This window comes from Vipera ursinii (assembly GCF_947247035.1).
Source record: "Vipera ursinii genome assembly, chromosome: 3".
Lineage (NCBI taxonomy): Eukaryota > Metazoa > Chordata > Lepidosauria > Squamata > Viperidae > Vipera > Vipera ursinii.
The window spans coordinates 47,161,739-47,178,590 of NC_139516.1; the positions used below are offsets into that span (position 1 = coordinate 47,161,739).

General features: G+C 38.3%; 1 protein-coding gene across 3 annotated transcripts in view; it reads left to right on the forward strand.

Annotated features, from left to right (window-relative positions):
• TFEB (transcription factor EB) overlaps positions 1-16,852 on the forward strand; it is a 96,686-nt gene that overhangs the window by 36,660 nt on the left and 43,174 nt on the right. For 2 of the 3 annotated variants that reach the window (XM_083359865.1, XM_083359863.1), the window contains exon 3: positions 16,219-16,334. The gene's annotated coding sequence lies outside the window, so the exon portion shown is untranslated. Of the gene's footprint in view, positions 1-9,741; positions 9,793-10,704; positions 10,753-16,218; positions 16,335-16,852 lie in introns of those variants that run through there. The other variant, XM_083359864.1, reaches the window with a different exon arrangement.

Genomic DNA, 16,852 nt, shown 5'->3' on the forward strand with positions numbered 1-16,852 from the left:
CCCTTGGGTGACTATTACTTCTAGGGGTCCCTTGAACTTTTTGTACTCCACCCAAACCTTAGCCTTGCCCTTGAGTTGAATCGGTGTTTTCTGGTAGTCTGCTAACTGAACCTGTGGGTTTTCTAACGGTATTGTTTTTTTACTGCGCCTGCAGATTTCCCTATACGTCTTTAACGAAATTAGTGTTACAGCTGAACCTGAGTCCACCTCCATGTCACAATAAACTCCCTGCAGCTTAGTTTTAATTTTTACCTTAGGGCTCAAATTTTGCACCTCGTCAACTGTCTCCACTAATATTTCTGGGGGCTTTCCCTTACTGGCTCGGTGGGTGATCGTACCTGGGGGGGTAGCCTCCACTTCATGCAGGTTGTCGCGGGGACGGCTTCGGCAGACGGGTTTAATGTGGCCAGTCTTGCCACAATTGTGGCATTTAGCGCTCCGGAACCGGCAATTGGCCCGGGCATGGTTGCCCCCGCAGCTGGCGCAGAAGTTTCGTTGTTCTCTTTGAGCTGAGGTGAAGTTTCTTGGTTTGGGATGATCGTTGTTGTCACTTCGTCTATTTTGCCTTCTCTCCATTCGGCGTTGTATCGCGTCGGTGTCTGTCAGATCTATGGACTCTTCGTCGCTGAAAGACGCTTCGTCCTGATGGACGCTGCCTTGGGGTTCCATTGCTGTTCGGTTGAGGGACTTCTTGTGGTTGTCTTCATATGCCAAGATCTCCCGGGAGACCTGGGCGAGTGTCATCTCGGGTTTAGACGTGATTTTTTTCTTGAGGCGTTCGTCTCTCAGCCCGATGACCACTTGGTCCCGGATCCGGTCTTCTAAATCAGGAAAATTGCAGCTCCGTGCAGCGTGCCGGACTCCCGCGATGAAGTCGTTCGCAGCTTCATCCGGCCGCTGTCTTCGCTGGGCGAACTGTACCCGCCAGTACAGTTCTGAGTGGGCCGGCATGTAGTGCTTGCTGAGCCGGTCGACGAGCTCGGAATATGGAACCTCGGTGATCGGCACGGGGCTGAATAGCCCGACAACAGCATCGTAGACGGGTGGACCGCTGATGTATAGAAGTGCTGCTGCTTTGGCTCTGTCATCCGTAATTTTGCTGACGAGGAGGAACCCCTCGACCTGCCCCAGATGCGACTCCCATCGCTCGGGGTGGCGAGTGTCGAATTCCCTCACTCGTCCGAAATTTGCCATGCTGTCTGGGCTCGGTGGTCCGCTTCGCTGTGGAAGTTAAAACTCCCAGTGACTTAGCTCTGCCAGCCGAGGACTCCCTTCCTGGCCGTGACTTCAGCTCTAGAAGCGGATCCCACCTTCGTCGCCAGTGAAGTGGCTGGAACAGACCACTCAAGACAGCTGGTAACCTTACAGATTTATTAGAACAGAGCGAACAATAACAGGAGCCTTTCGGCTTTTTATAGTCTGGCGCCGGTCGTCTGGTCCAATCACCGGCCGGTCTTTTTCCCGCTTTGCTTCCGCTCCAATCAGCTCCGCAGAACGCCTGACAGTTCGGTTCCTCGTGCTGGCGGCATGTGTTGCTTTGACAGCTGAGAGCTGTCAACTAGTGCGCCTGCGTAAGTCGGGAGTTTTGACAGCTGTCAAAACTCCCTCGTGTTCGGCTGTCAAGCGCTTTACCTCATGGCCGGCTGTCAAACGCTTTTACCTTATGTTACGAACCACTTAAATGAACTATATACATATAATACATTCATCATGGTCTAAAGCTGATGTCTTAACTTCTATACCTGTATCAGTTCTTAATTACCGGTAGGTAGCTCTACACCTCTAACAAAGGAAGAGCTAAATAATTGCTTTACCTAAGTGTTTTATAAAGAACTACAAATAGCCCTGCAAGGGTGTGCAATAAGTACTTTAAGTAGAATGAAAATCAGTAATAAATAAAGCTGTGTGCTGTTAAAAAGAAAGCTTCTTAATTGTTAAAAACAAAATAGCAAATAGATTGCATAGGTTTGGTGTTAATAAAGGATTTATTGTATGGATGGATTCACATAGTCTCTTATATCAGGGGTAGGCAACCTTGGCTCTTTTATGACTAGTGGACTTCAACTTCCAGAATTCCTATAGCTATGCTATGCTGGCTCAGGAATTCTGGGAGTTGAAGTCCAATAGTCATAAAAGAGCCAAGGTTGCCTACCCCTGTCTTATTTGTTCCTTATGAGAAAATGAAACTAGCACCTACAAGTCTGAAACAATTTGGTAATTCTTCCATTTAGAGAGAATTCCAATGTATACTGAACTGTAGTTGGAGGCCACAACCTCAGTTCCATACCAATGCAGCAGGATTTTTTTTTTGAGGCTAATTTTTGGTAGAAGATTATAGTTGATGCTCAGATATATTCTTCCAGGTACTATTGATTGTATAAAACAGCTGCTTTCCATTAGGAACATGCAGTGCATTTCTCTAAACAAAACTTGAGGACAAAGAGTCCGCACTAATAGAGTTTATTTCCCATAAAAGTATGCTCTTTCCAATGATATGGTGGGATGGAGAAAAGAGACTACTTAGAGCTGCTCCTCCATCCCTGCCTATTTAGCCTGGCTAAGCACATCAGAGAAACCAGCCTGCTGCGACTGAATCCTGAGTCTTGGAATTCCTTTCTTCTGATGTAGACTTCAGCAAGATCTGTCAGCATCTGAGAATAGCCTAAACGTCACCAGAAATCAACTTGGTGCCTTGCCTCTCAGCAAGTACCTATGGGATATTGTTTTCTGTTTGTTCCCCTAAGTAGGATTATGCAAAAGCTGGAGTGTTGCAGATACTTGGTTTCTGAGCATAGTTGTAGATGTTTGTCTGGACTTTTATTGGTGCTAATGCAGCATTAAACTGAAGGTCTGTCACCTTTTGGGAGGGGTGACATGTTTGTTACAATATAGTACACTACGTAATTAAGAAGCATTGCAGACTTCTGCATAATACAGGGTATGTGCAAACATAATCCTTATGAATGTGAGCCTATAATGGTGGCATACTATCAGTGGTGGTTATACTATTCAGCCAGTTCACTAATTTTTTGTTGCCTAGGCCCAGAATGGACTTCCAGAAGTGGCATCCATACAGAGAACCGGTTGTTTACATATTTGAATCCCACCACTGCATACTACTACAATTACTAGTTTTCCTGCATTTACATAAACAATTCCTTCTTTGAATGAGTAAACAATGGATTCCATGTGGGAAATTTGGGTTTGGTCTATCTGAGGTTGATACTAATGGAAGCCAGTTTCAAAGCTGGCATTTCAGGGGATGCCTTCTTGATTAGGACTGAGCTCTCCGAGTTTAGTAACTGAAGCCTTCTGTATTTTCCACGGTTATTTAAAACTTTCAATAAGGGAAGAGCTAAATATAGTCTCTTCAGCTGGTCCTTGGAATATGTACAGTGAGAGGCATGCCTTGAGTGTCCTCTGAATCTCATACTCAAAGGAGATAATGCAAGATGTATCTAATAAGTAGTAAAATGTAGTTCTATTTGCCACTGGTACTAACTGGGATAGCTGTTTTACAAATTTTTGCATTTCTGGTTATGAGCATGAGGCTTCTGTCTAGTGCCAAGACAGTCCTACCCCATATCCTAAATACTTGGCATGCCAAAACATTTGCTATTGGTGATTCAGTATATTTATTAGCCATTTTTTTGTTGCAAAGATGGTGTTCTGTATTAGTACATAATTATTTCAAGCAGCAGGACAATTAAGGAGAAGCTTTAAGGAATGGCTCGTACCCCATTTTCTTTATATATGACTCACAATACTATTTAAAATATAAAATATATAAAGTTCTTTGGAAAAAGATGAGCCTCCATTGCAGCCTATACTCACTTCTTACAAACATGATTATGGGTGGATGATCATGTAGCTAGGTGCCCCAAATGATTAGGTGTAATGTGGTGAAGGAGAAATATTTATGTGACTGTATTTTTTACGTATGACTAACTTACCATATTGACACGTCTTCATGCATTTGACATTTTAGGCACCTACAATCGCTTTAGTTGAATGTTGAATTTGAGCATTTTCTGGTTTTCTCAGGAAAACATCTTTTGACTAGCAGTAACAGAAATGTACATCTGTACTTGCTGTGTTTTGGTACTGCTGGAACCTTTGTTGTTGTTGTTGTTGCAAAGTTGAGTCCGACCCATCACGACCCCATGGGCAACATTCCTCCAGGCCTTCCTGTCCTCTACCATCTTCTGGAGTCCATTTAAGCTCACACCTACTGCTTCTGTGACTCCATCCAGCAATCTCATTCTCTGTTGTCCCCTTCTTCTCTTGCCCTCAATCTTTCCCAGCATTAGGCTCTTCTCCAGTGAGTCCTTCCTTTAGGTGGCCAAAGTATTTGACTTTCAACTTCAGGATCTGGCCTTGTAAAGAGAAGTCAGGGTTGATCTCCTCTAGGACTGACCGGTTTGAACGTCTTCCAGTCCAAGGGACTTGCAGGAGTCTTTTCCAGCACTATAGTTCAAAGGTCTCAATTCTTTGGTGCTTATGGTCCAACTTTCACAGCCATACATTGCAACTGGGAAAACCATGGCCTTGACTATACACACTTTTGTTCACAGGGTGATGTCTCTGCTTTTATGCTGTCTAGATTTGCCATAGCTTTCCTCCCCAGGAGCAAGCATCTTTTAATTTCTTGGCTGCAGTCCCAATCTGCGGTGATCTTGGAGCCTAGGAAAATAAAATTGGTCACTACCTCCATTTCTTCCCCATCTATTTGCCAGGAATTGAGCGGGCCAGATGCCATGATCTTGGTTTTCTTAATGTTGAGTTTCAAGCCCACCTTCGCTCCTTCCGGCGCGATCTAAAAACTTATTTATTCGAGCAATCTGACCTGGTTTGATGGGTTAGGGTTGGGGTTTTAATATGTCTTTTAATTACTGTTTTATATTCGGGCATAATATTTAATTGTTTTTTAATTTTTGTATTTCGTTTTTATATTTATTGCCCTGTACACCGCCCTGAGTCCTTCGGGAGAAGGGCGAAATAAAAATATAATAAATATATAAATTTGCACTCTCCTTCATCTGCATCAAGAGGCTTTTTAGTTCCTCTTCACTTTCTGCCATTAGAGTGGTATCATCTACAAATCTTAGGTTGTTTGATTGACTTTAGTCAATTCTTCACGTTTCCTCCCTCCAGATGTGGTTTGACTGCATGGTTGTTCCTATTTCTGGAGTTGCCATTCTACCATTATTGTTTCTACTCTTCTATTTATATATTCTTAATTATTTATTTAAAAGATTTGTATGGATGCCCATCTTCAGAACTTTGGGCAGGTCACGGATAATTATGCCCATTTGGTCCTTTGTCCTTGAGAGGATCTGTGTGAGACATATGGAACAATAAAAAAGGTCTTGCTAATGTATAATGTGTTGCATTATACATTATATGCAACTGGAATAAATGTTAGAAAGAGTGAATTTTTTTAAAAAAACTAGAGAGCAGATACAGTATACCGGTATATTAGTTTTCCAAACCACTTGATAATTTGCAATTGTGATACTTTGGCTGAAGTTGGCATTAGGGTTAAGCATATCTTTCAACGGGGAAGTGAAAAAGACATTCATTCTGTATATAAGGGCCTTGCAGTATTCAAGGAAGAATCCTGCAAAATAAGAGATACTTGGTTATGTTCTTCACAGATGATAACAATAATCTTCCTAGGTCTAGGAAGACAGAGAGAGAGAGAGAGAGATCTGTGTCTGACCGAAATAATGTAACAATATACAATTTGTTGGATCTCTTCTGGTCATGCTACTATATCCTGAGTAGCTAGTAGTCTTTTGCTTTTCCACTGTCAGAATGTAATAGGACATTCAGAGGGTGCTGAAAACGTAGGCAGGGTGAGGTATTACTATACAGTTTTATTTATTGTGTTCAGTGTAAGGAATTATCTGTTTGTTCATTTATAGGAAGAGAGATTATTTTTGTATCATTCAAAGACATGTGACTGGCAAATATTACCACTAAGCTTGTTAAACTCAACTGTGCTTTCTAGTCTAGATAAAAAAAATGTGTAGCCTTTTGAAGTAGTATTCAGTGTTGAATTTTCAGGGGTCTGTTTGTAAATGGAGATGACCTTTTCAGTCAAGGTCCCACATGCTTGTCAGCTACTGAAGATCACATGAAAATATGTCAGGTAATGGTCAAATTCCAACATTGGTACTTACGTATAAATACCATCAAACATTTGACCAAGCCTTTCATATTTAGGTTGCAGTGTTATACGTATTTACCTGGTACTATCACTCAGTAAACTCAGTGAAACTTCAGATAGTATGAATATGGGCAGGGCTTCCTTAGTGACCATTCAAAGTAAGGACAGACCTCCCCAGAGTTATTTATCAACCAGTTCCAGAGCTCCAACATCTACAACTTCCCCCCTTCATTCATGTGATTTCATTTTGGGTGTTTGGAAACCAGTTCACATTTAAGGTTATTTGTAGGATCCCATAGTCATGTGACTGTGATTTTTGGCATTTTTGGTCAGTTTCCAGTATTTACTTCTGGTTTCCAGCAAAAAGCATCCATCAAAGAAAATGGGTTTGTTTACTATGACCTTCAGTTAACGACCACATTTGGTTAACGATTGTCACAAAAAAGGTAGTAAAATAGGGTACAATCACATGGTGACCTGCTTAATGGCTGCCATGACTTATGACCATAATTCCAGGCTCAATTTGTCATAGGTTGAGGACATCTGTGGTATCAAATGCTTGACCACACTTCTTAAATTGCTTTTATTTATTTATTTTATTTATTTTATTACATTTATATACCGCCCTTTCCCGAAGGACTCAGGGCGGTTTACAGGGTGATTAAAAAACCAAGATACAAAAGTTAAAAACAAATTTTAAAAAAATTATATTTGTCCCTGCATAAATAAAACCCCAGTTAAAATTAAGATTAATTCTCAGCCTGGGCCAGAGAGCTCGAAATTTTATATAAAATTTATATGAAATTTGCACCATTATTGGCTTAAAAGGAATTCTGTCTATATTGCACCGAAGAGTCTTTGCCAGTCCAAATTTATTTTTAAAATCTGAAATGAAAATAATTCCATACAGGTGAAGGTAGACTTTAATAATATTCAGTGGAGATTCTCAAATTTTAGAAGCCTGTGTTTTTCAACATCAAAAGATGTTCATGTTTGGAGGGGGGGAGGAAAATGTGAACAAGGGAGGTGGAATTCTACAAAGAAAAAAGGGCAGGAGTAGGGGGTTTTAATTCATTCCCACAAGCCAAAAACATTCCCAAAGTGAGCATTTCTCCAATTGGAGGACTTTTTCTGAGTAACTGTTCACTTATTGTAGTAGGTAAGCATTTGAGCTGTCATTGGGAAATAAGTGGACTCTGACTTACATATATTTTACACTGGTCTAATTAAAGTAAGGACTTAAAGAAATTAAATTAGTCTCTTAGCTCAACCCTCTAATTAAACCCATGTTTTATAATTTAGTCCCAAAGAATAACTTCTTTTGCACAAATGAACACAATGAATACTAAATTAGATCTTTTTCACTCAATCTTCATCTTTTCAGTAGTTGTCTCAAATTGATACTGGCATGTTGCTAAACCTGTTTAGGATTTTGGACTTGCTTTATGTTACATTTAAATCCTTGTACTTTACATGGTTAGAGGAGGAATAAGATGCATAAAAATGCTAATGGCTGGGACAATATTCCTCAGAAGAGAAATGCATTTGCATTTAGTATAGTGCTCTAATTGTTAAAACAGAAAATATTAGGTAAAGGTAAAGGTTCCCCCGCACGTGCATGCTAGTTGTTTCCGACTCTAGGGGCCGGTGCTCATCTCCGTTTCAAAGCCGAAGAGCCAGCGCTTGTCCGAGGACGTCTCCGTGGTCATGTGGCTGGCATGACTAGACGCCAAAGGCGCACGGAACGCTGTTACCTTCCCATCGGAGTGGTCCCTATTTTTCTACTTGCATTTTGACGTGCTTTCGAACTGCTAGGTTGGCAGAATCTGGGACGAGTAACAGGCGCTCACTCTGCTACGCGGCACTTGGGATTCAACCCGCCAAACTGCCGACCTTCTGATCGACAAGCTCAGCGTCCTAACCCACTGAGCCACCGCGTCCCTCAGAAAATATTAAAGGGATATAATTGAATAGCTGAGTCATGTTTCTTTGGCAGAATGTGAGTGGGAGAAAGAATTTTAATAGAATTGTGAGAATCTCAGTTTGCACTCTAAAATGGAAAGTTTCTCGCATTCCATAGAGGCAAACTTGAAAATCTGATTTCAGTATGCTGAATGCAATACAACTGCAGCTATGAAAGTATGTGGGGGAACCACAGGGATAAAAAAAATGGATATTTTTGTTGCACTGACTTACCAAAATAGAGCAAATACAGACTTGCTATCTTCATTAGGGAAATATAAATGTTTATTTCTATTTCTGTACAGTCAGCATTTGAGAATGAAGGCAGCATTTTTGGCTTTATTTCTTTATTCCCTACAGGCATATCAAATCCAGTGTATCTATAAGCAAAAATTTGGCAAGAAGAAAATGGTTTCTTTTAACTGAGTTGCTAGATATTTTGGAGGAGAAGATATGGAGACTTGCTAGTGGCTCCTAACATAATTCCCGGATGATGGTTTCATAGCTTATTGTAAGTTTAGGTCACATCAAACTAAGTAGCTATGCTGTGTTGCAACTTCCTGCCTCTATGGTTACTAAACAATAATTTTTAAAAAGCTCCTAAAATGAGGAAATTCAGGGTTCTAGGTAAGAATTTCAGATTAAAGAGCTTATTTGATGAAGAAATAAATAAGCAGAACCTTCTTTGTTTTGATTTTGTCACCTCTTCTTTCTATGTTTCTGATTAGTAAAGTAAATGAGTGTCAAATGAATATGATAATTCATTTGAATCTGTGATCAGCTTGGGAGATGACTTGCACTTTTGCTTCTTATTGATGAACTTGAGGAGATAGTTGTGTGACTGCTCTCAAGACTCATGAAATTCTAATGTTCCTCATAGGAACAGTTTTCTTCATTTTGGAAAGTAGCAGACAGGAATAAGCTATAAGAGCACTGGTTACTGCATGTGGATCACATTTCACTATATGAATACCTTTCCAAAACCTCATATAAAATTTAGAAGTTAATTTAATCTGGTCAGTGCTGACATTCAAATTTGCAATTTTAAGTAACTTCTATGGATCAGGAACTTCAAACCAATTAAAGCTTTCTGTTTTGCTTTCACAAATTGCAGTGCATTTGAATTAGTCAGCTAACCAAGAATCTGTATATTACTAACTGAGTCCTGAATTCATAGTCCTAAGATTGCATGAATTAACAACATATGGAGAACTTCCAAGTACAATATTTCCAATGAAATAATAACTTTGACTTGTTTTTCTATTGTTGAGAAATTATTTAATGTGGAACATTAGTTGACTGGTGCTAAAAGCATGAACTCTGCTTATGGCAATATTGTCTGGTGACTACTTTCTTTTTGCCCTGAGTTAGGGAATTATAATTAGAGGTAGAGAATTCGTATAATTCACAATATTCCTACTGCAAAGCTTTAGGCTCTTTTGCCTTGTTTAGAAGCAAAAATGTAAGTCATCCTCTGCTAAAACAACCTCTTTGCTGTCGTTTCCTAGATAAATGATTCAAAGTTGTGTGATAACTTGATAAGTCTAAATACTAGGAATTCATACTTAAGTTATCAGAATTTTAAAATATCAGAATATTTGATCAGAATACCCTTCTTCTTTCATCTGAAGTTCTACTAGCAGGCTTATGCTTAAAAGGTAAAGAACCTCATGACTGATTCGTGCAGAATAACTTTTGAATCCAGTAAACACCTTTAGCACATCTTTTATTGACTTTTTATTGTGCAGCATGTAGCGTGGCTAAAATCCTATGTTTGTTTGCTTGGAATGAATTCTGCTGGCTGTAGTGAAGCTTATTTCTCAGTGACTATGTATAAAGTTTGGACTCCAACTAGGATTGGTTGATTGGTGACCTACTGGCCATATCCTGACCAGAAGAATCTTGCATTTTTCATAGTAATCTAACCTAGATTTTTCAAGATTAAAAAATACCAAGTTTTTTATGTGTAAGGAGATTCCACCCAAATATTAATAACCCTTTAAGGCTGTTTGTGTGTGTGTGTTTGTTTGGGTGTTTATCTTTATACGTTTTTATGAACTGGAACTTTCTACTTCAACCTGTGGTCTGTGGACCCCTGGGGGGCTGCAATGTCATCACAGGGAGTCTGCAAAGGCTTGAAGAAATGTTATGATTTAAATCTTAACTCTTGGTGGTCTGTGCCCATGGTCCTTGGCACAAAAGGTGTTTAAAAGGGATCTGTGATGAAGAAAATGTTTAAAACCACTCTTCAACAAGAGATTATACAGTCAGATCATTTATAAGGGAGAATTACTTTCTCCAGTAATGTACATTTCTCTGCTTACACTATTGTTTCAAGTACAGTGTAGTTCTGAGAACAGAGAAAATGGGTATGTCTTTGCTTAGGATATTCTGGGATCTGGGTAGTTTGGCTTTTCTAGTGTTTCTTCACATTACATTTCTTGCTTTGAGAAGCTAGAGCATTTATTTATTTAATCACTGGGTTTCCACAGCAGTGTTGTGTGTGTTGTTTTTGGCATATATTTTAGAACGCTGCCCTCCAGAATGCTTTCTCTCTGCTTGCTTCATAGTGGCACTCAGAGAAGGAAATATAGAACGAAGAAGAGAAAACAACGACAGTAAGATTCTCTGCCCCACCCCCTAACAAATCCATCCATCCTTCCTTCCTTCCTTCCTTCCTTCCTTCCTTCCTTCCTTCCTTCCTTCCTTCCTTCCTTCCTTCCTTCCTTCCTTCCTCATTCTGTAATTACTGGATTCCTGCTGGACTTTTGTGCTGGCAAAGAATTTTGAAATATAATCATCCATAAAACATCACTTGTTAGCCTCAAAGTAAATATTCTTCCAGAATCAGAAATGTGGGGGAGAGGGTTGGTATTCTGCAGCACCTGTTTTGTTTTGGACAAATTGTAACAATAGCAACTAGAAACTGAAGAGCTTCTCTGCAACTCGGATAAAATTTTAGTATGAATCCCATTCTTTACCCTTATCTGATTGCTTGCTGGATCAGTCCTTGTACAGATAATCATCATCTCATCTTGAGGCAATCTATTCCCAACCTTTCTGTGATCAAAAGGATCTATGAAGTGTAGGTACCCATTGATAATAGCAAGTTGATCCACATCTTGCTAATTTTCTAGACTTAGCTTAATTGAACAACAGCTATGAGATGTACACTCTTGAAGGCCAAGTAAGAGAGCAGTTGTGTTTCTCCTGCTCTGTCCAAGTTCAGAACTGTGAGGTTTTTCCTCCAGTAGTCCTGAACTAATTTTTGTAAGCTACTATCTGTATCTGGGATCTCCAACAGCTGCTGAGAAGGATGCATCTGTCCTTTGCAAATAGTCATAACTTATGAAATTTGTGGAAGGCAGAAGTCTTTTTGAGCTTCTCTTCACTATTTCCAGAAAACAACAACAACACTTCAGAACCCTTAACTTTGCATCCACAAAGTTTGGAATGCTATTCTTGAGGGTTAGCATCGTACACAACTGTATTAAAATCCAGTATTAAAATCCACATGCTTCTTTATTTGAAATAGATATGTTGCATTTGAAATAGATATGTCACATTATGTTTTAATGTGCATTCAGATCAACTGCTAGAAACTGTACATTTTTCTATCAGCTGTAAAGAAGAATTATTTAATATCCTAAGCCTTGTTGCCTCCTTGAGTAGAGTGAGAGCTCTGTAATCTAACCCATCCCTGGGCATTTTGAATGTGCTAAATATAGTTGCAGTCTTCTTAGAAGTTTATTTTCGTCTCTCTTCATAAATATATTTTTATATCATTAGTCACTCATTTCCCCCCTCCTCACATCAAATGTTTGGAGACTAGAAAGTTCAAAATAGGTTTAATTAGGAACTGGTTGAGTTAATAGTTCTTTGCTGTATTGGAAAGAGTAATATGGACATTTGTTGTTCGGTATAAATAAGCTGTATGTATTATGTGATACTGAGCAAGGATGCTTCTTGAATTCAGTAATCATTAATTCTTGAACAAGCACAACAGTTCAAGAACAGTTCCTATAAACACATCAGCCTTATAATAAAGCATATTAGTTGCTAAACTGCAACTTTACCATGCAGTCAATTTAAAACAATAGCAGATAATTCTTATTGCAAGCGTTAACTTATTAACTTAACTCTTATTGCAAGTCTTATGCATTATAGATGAGAATATTTTGCAAATGGTGCTGGCACCTGCATCTTTGTGATATACCATTTTTTTCTTGCATAAGAATACAGGCAAAAGGAAACATTAAAGATTGTATACAATAGACAACCAAGCCAGGAAGAAGTTTTATTTTTCAAATTTGTTCCTGCATACCCTCACAAAGTAAGCTGGCAGCAGTTTACAACATTGTAAAATATTGGAGCATATTACAGAATTTTCAGAGAAGAGAAACATTAATAATGGGGGGTTAAACTATTCATACATATGAGCAGCGTGATGGCCTAGAGGTGAAGACACTCTCTTCCGACTCAAAAGGTTGAGAGTTCAATCCTAGGCTGTGACAGATGTTTCTCTATCAGGGCATAAAGAGAAAACATCTCCTGCAAACTCTACGTAGGTGTCAGGAAGGGCATCTTGCCAGTAAACACTCAGCTCCATGCAGTCGCCCTCCTGCAAGGGATTATACAGTGTCATAAAAAAATAAAGTAGCCTGACATATGTTGGAAAATCATCTCAGCCAAGGCTGCATGATCCCCAAAATTCCTCAGTGATGTTGCTGTTTCATTTTCTAGAGAAAAAAAAAAGATCAGTTTCTTGAAGAGAATCTTAAAGAGGAGACAGGGTAATTAACTGTCACTAGATCTGCTCCTAATCAAAGGGGAGAGTTGTTGGAGTATCAAAAAGAATGGGAATTTTTTTGATGAAGTGATCATATCATATTGGTGTTCAAAATACCATAGAAAAAGAGAAATCAGAGTATTATATGGCAAGATGGATAGCAAATAGATAAATACATAATCGTACACTATACACACTAAACCTCATTTATAATTTTTGCTTCATTTGTCATGGCCAACAAATCAGTAAAGTCTCCATTATAGGCTCTATTTTGGCACTCTGCCACTTTATGTTGGATAGTTTGTTTTTTGGTCCCACAGTAACAATTCAGTGATGCTATTTTGCCTCACTTATAGAGGGTGTCAGCACATCTGCCATGGCCAGTGTGAATTTGGTTCAGTGTTGTCCTTATTGCATGGGGCTGGTCAAATCCAGCTGTTTTTTTATTAAGTTGCAAACTTGACATTGTGTGTGTGTGGGGGAAATTTCTATTCAATGCTGTTTCCACATACAGTAGTGGCCCAAACTGTGGAAACCTTTTGGGAAAAGTGTACAGTAGAAATTCTACCTTTGGTTAAGTTTCCACCAATTTTTCTTCTAATTTCTTTATAACTATAGCCTTGTTCACTTAATAATACTATTTTACATCGCTTTCTGGGCATCCAGTCAACTCTTTGCACCATTACTTTAATTTTATTATGTTTTACAAGCTCACTAAATGAAAGAATACAAAAACCCCAACCAACTTGATAGCAATCATATAACACAGTGACAAATATCCTCCTCTCAGCTTCAATACATGACATCAATAACTGAATCCTATTGTGATCTGATTGGCTCATTGCCAAAACAAGATGACACCTGATTGGCTCTCTAAACGCTCATGCTCATTGGCTAAAATCAGATGAAGGAAAGCTACCTGATATCAACCTAAGCAAGCTGTGCTTCCTTTTTCTGGTTATTTGGCTATAACTTTTCATAGAATAAGTACAGATAATTGAACAAACTTTGTTGCATTACATTCTTGATTAAATTATCTTTCCGTTGATATATAATTTTATGGTACTACTCCTCCCCAAAAAGTGGTGTTATTAGCCATCAAACCTCAAAAATACACTTTTCCCAAAAGGTTTCCACAATTTTGGCCACTACTGTATTGTGTGTGTGAAAATCGTCTTTTACAAGTACTTTAGCAGTAGAAATAGTTGGATGTCTGAATCTCAACCTCTTTCACTCCAGGCAGGCTACATTGCTCAGTATTAGCAGCTGGAAGTTGTTAATAATCTTTAGGTATTATTGGAAGAGGCCATTTGTTTGTATTACGTCTGGGGGTGATATATGGTTCAGAATAGGCAGCCAGTATATGGGAGTAGTTCGGATTGTCCCACTAACAATGCTCATTGACTCATGCAAATGTGCATCAGTCCTATTTGTGTACAGGCTATTAAGCCATACTGAGGCACAATACTCTGTTACTGAACAAATCAAGCTGAATACAGATATCTGTTGTGCGTCCATTGCCAAACCCCAACAAGTCCATTCAATTTGTGCAGGATGTTATTTCTACTTCTCAATTTGGCAGCATACAAATTTAATGAACAAAGACTCAAACAAACTTAGGGAACTTTTGTGAATGCAACAGAAACTTTCAACTGAGATAAAAAAATTTAAAATACTTTTATAGGATATGGACAGTGGCTATAATTTCCAAGTAATTCGTGTCCTTGTCAGGTTATAAATGAGCCACATTTCTTTTTGTGCTTTAGCAAAGTTGGAAGAAATAAAAAGGGCTTTTTGTTATGCTAATAGAAAAGGGAATTAAAAATGCAAGAGTTAAGCCTGTCTTAAAAAATTTAAACTTCTCAAGATATGATAATGACTGCCAAATGAAAGCAAGACTCTTGAGGTAGTACCGACATCTTCAGTTCTGACATTCTTGTTGTATTCTGATTATTTTACTCTGTTCTACTCTGTTTTAGACCTGGGTTGTGGATTGAAATTGCACCTTGGGGATGATTCACATTGGCAAATTCAACTTTCTTATATTGACTTCTGATAACATTTGCCATGACATTTTGTAGAGGCCTATGTGGGTTGAATTTAGGGAACAAGGTCAATATTGTACTCTGTGTGTGTGTGTGTGTGTGTGTGTGTGTGTGTGTGTGTGTGCGTGTGTGTGTAGGGAGAATTTATTTTAAAATGGGCCTGGAATTTTATCTGTTTGAGAACGAAACCACTCAACTCCTTGTTGAAGCCAGATTGGTAGTTCATGATACACCCCTTCTGAATAGATCATTACCAATATGGTTTCAGATCCAATTCAAAATAATGGTTATTTGAAAGGCTGCTTAAATGTACTTGGTCTTTGTCTTAAGATCACATCCAGTCAGTTATGAAAATAAGTTAGTAATATATCCTTTCCTTTTCAGAAATAAATATTTTATATAAGTTCCTAAAGCTTGTTTGTTTTCTTCAATAGTACTTGAAAGTTCTGTTTCTGTTTGTTTGAAATGGATTGTTTTGAAATGTGTATAAAACAAATTAATATATTTGAGCTATTTCTATTAGATAAGAAGTAGAAACAAAAAGAAAAAACAAAGATGATATACTGCATGGATGTTTCTATCTTGTCAGTAGGAATTAAGCTCAACGTGAAGGAATTAAGCTCAACTTGAAGGAATCTTTACTTTTTGTTTTGTTAAACTCAGGAACTGAAGTTTTGAAATTTGAAATGCATTTATGTAAATAAAACCTACCAGCAAATAAATACAGTTGAACAAACAAACATCTGATAGCTCAGAAAAGCTTATCTCCCTTGTTTGATTAGCTTTGATTATGTTGCGAGAAATGAATTTGCAAGTCAGATATTATAGATTCGTGTATCCTGGAATTACCACTGTTATTTTGACATAGGCTTTTAATATGTAGCATAGATAGAATTTTCTCACTGCATTTCCCTAATCACCAAAATCCCCTCGCATCTCTGCTTACATGTCCTATCCATCTCTTTGTCTTGCTGCAAAATTTATTGCTTCTTAGAATTCAATGTTGTAATGTAGTATTCATCCATTTTAACTTTTTTTTAATGCTTGGGTCAAGTGCTGCTAACCTTCCACCATTATCATGCTTTTGTAGTTGGAAGAATGAATCTTCCAGTATAAGGATTACATACTATCACTATAACATATTAATAAATAACATACTGTGTAGGTTTTTACACAAGACTTCTGTCTTTAAAAACATACTTCAGTATGGCCAGATGAGTAACTTTGATTTTCTCCCTATATGAATGTAGGAAGCCATATTAAAGAGGGATTTGAAGGAAAGATCACACCATCCCATATGTACCTCCCTAATCCTTGAGGATATCAGAAGAGGCCCTGTTGCAGGTGCCCCTTCCAACTAAAATTGGTGAGTAACTATTAGTTCTAGGGTCTTTCTCTGCAGTGAAACCATTGATCTTTGGAGCTAGTGGTTGTCCAGATTTTGGGAGCCCAGACATGATCAAAGAGGGATAATCATTTTCAAGGATTTGAGAAAGAATGATAAAACTTGTCCTTGCTATTACTATTTATTGGCTTGGTCCCATTTTTATCCAATAGTAGAAATCTCAAAGGGATTGCCAAACTCATGTAAGAGCACCAAAATTGTGAAATGTAATATCTATGTATATATAAATGTGCACACACAGATACGCATTAATGTAGTCTCTTTCTTAGGTAAAACTTTCCCAGGGCCATTTTTTTCTTTACACATTTCTGCTTCTGTTGTGATTTACTTTGAAAGAACATAAAAGATAAATTTCACAGCTGTAGAATATTGATAAATTGTAATGTACTGTAAGAGATCTGGTCTCCTGAAAAATTTCCAGAAAATGCAACTGCTATAAAACATAGTAATCTGTAAATTTGTGAGCATGCTAGTTATAA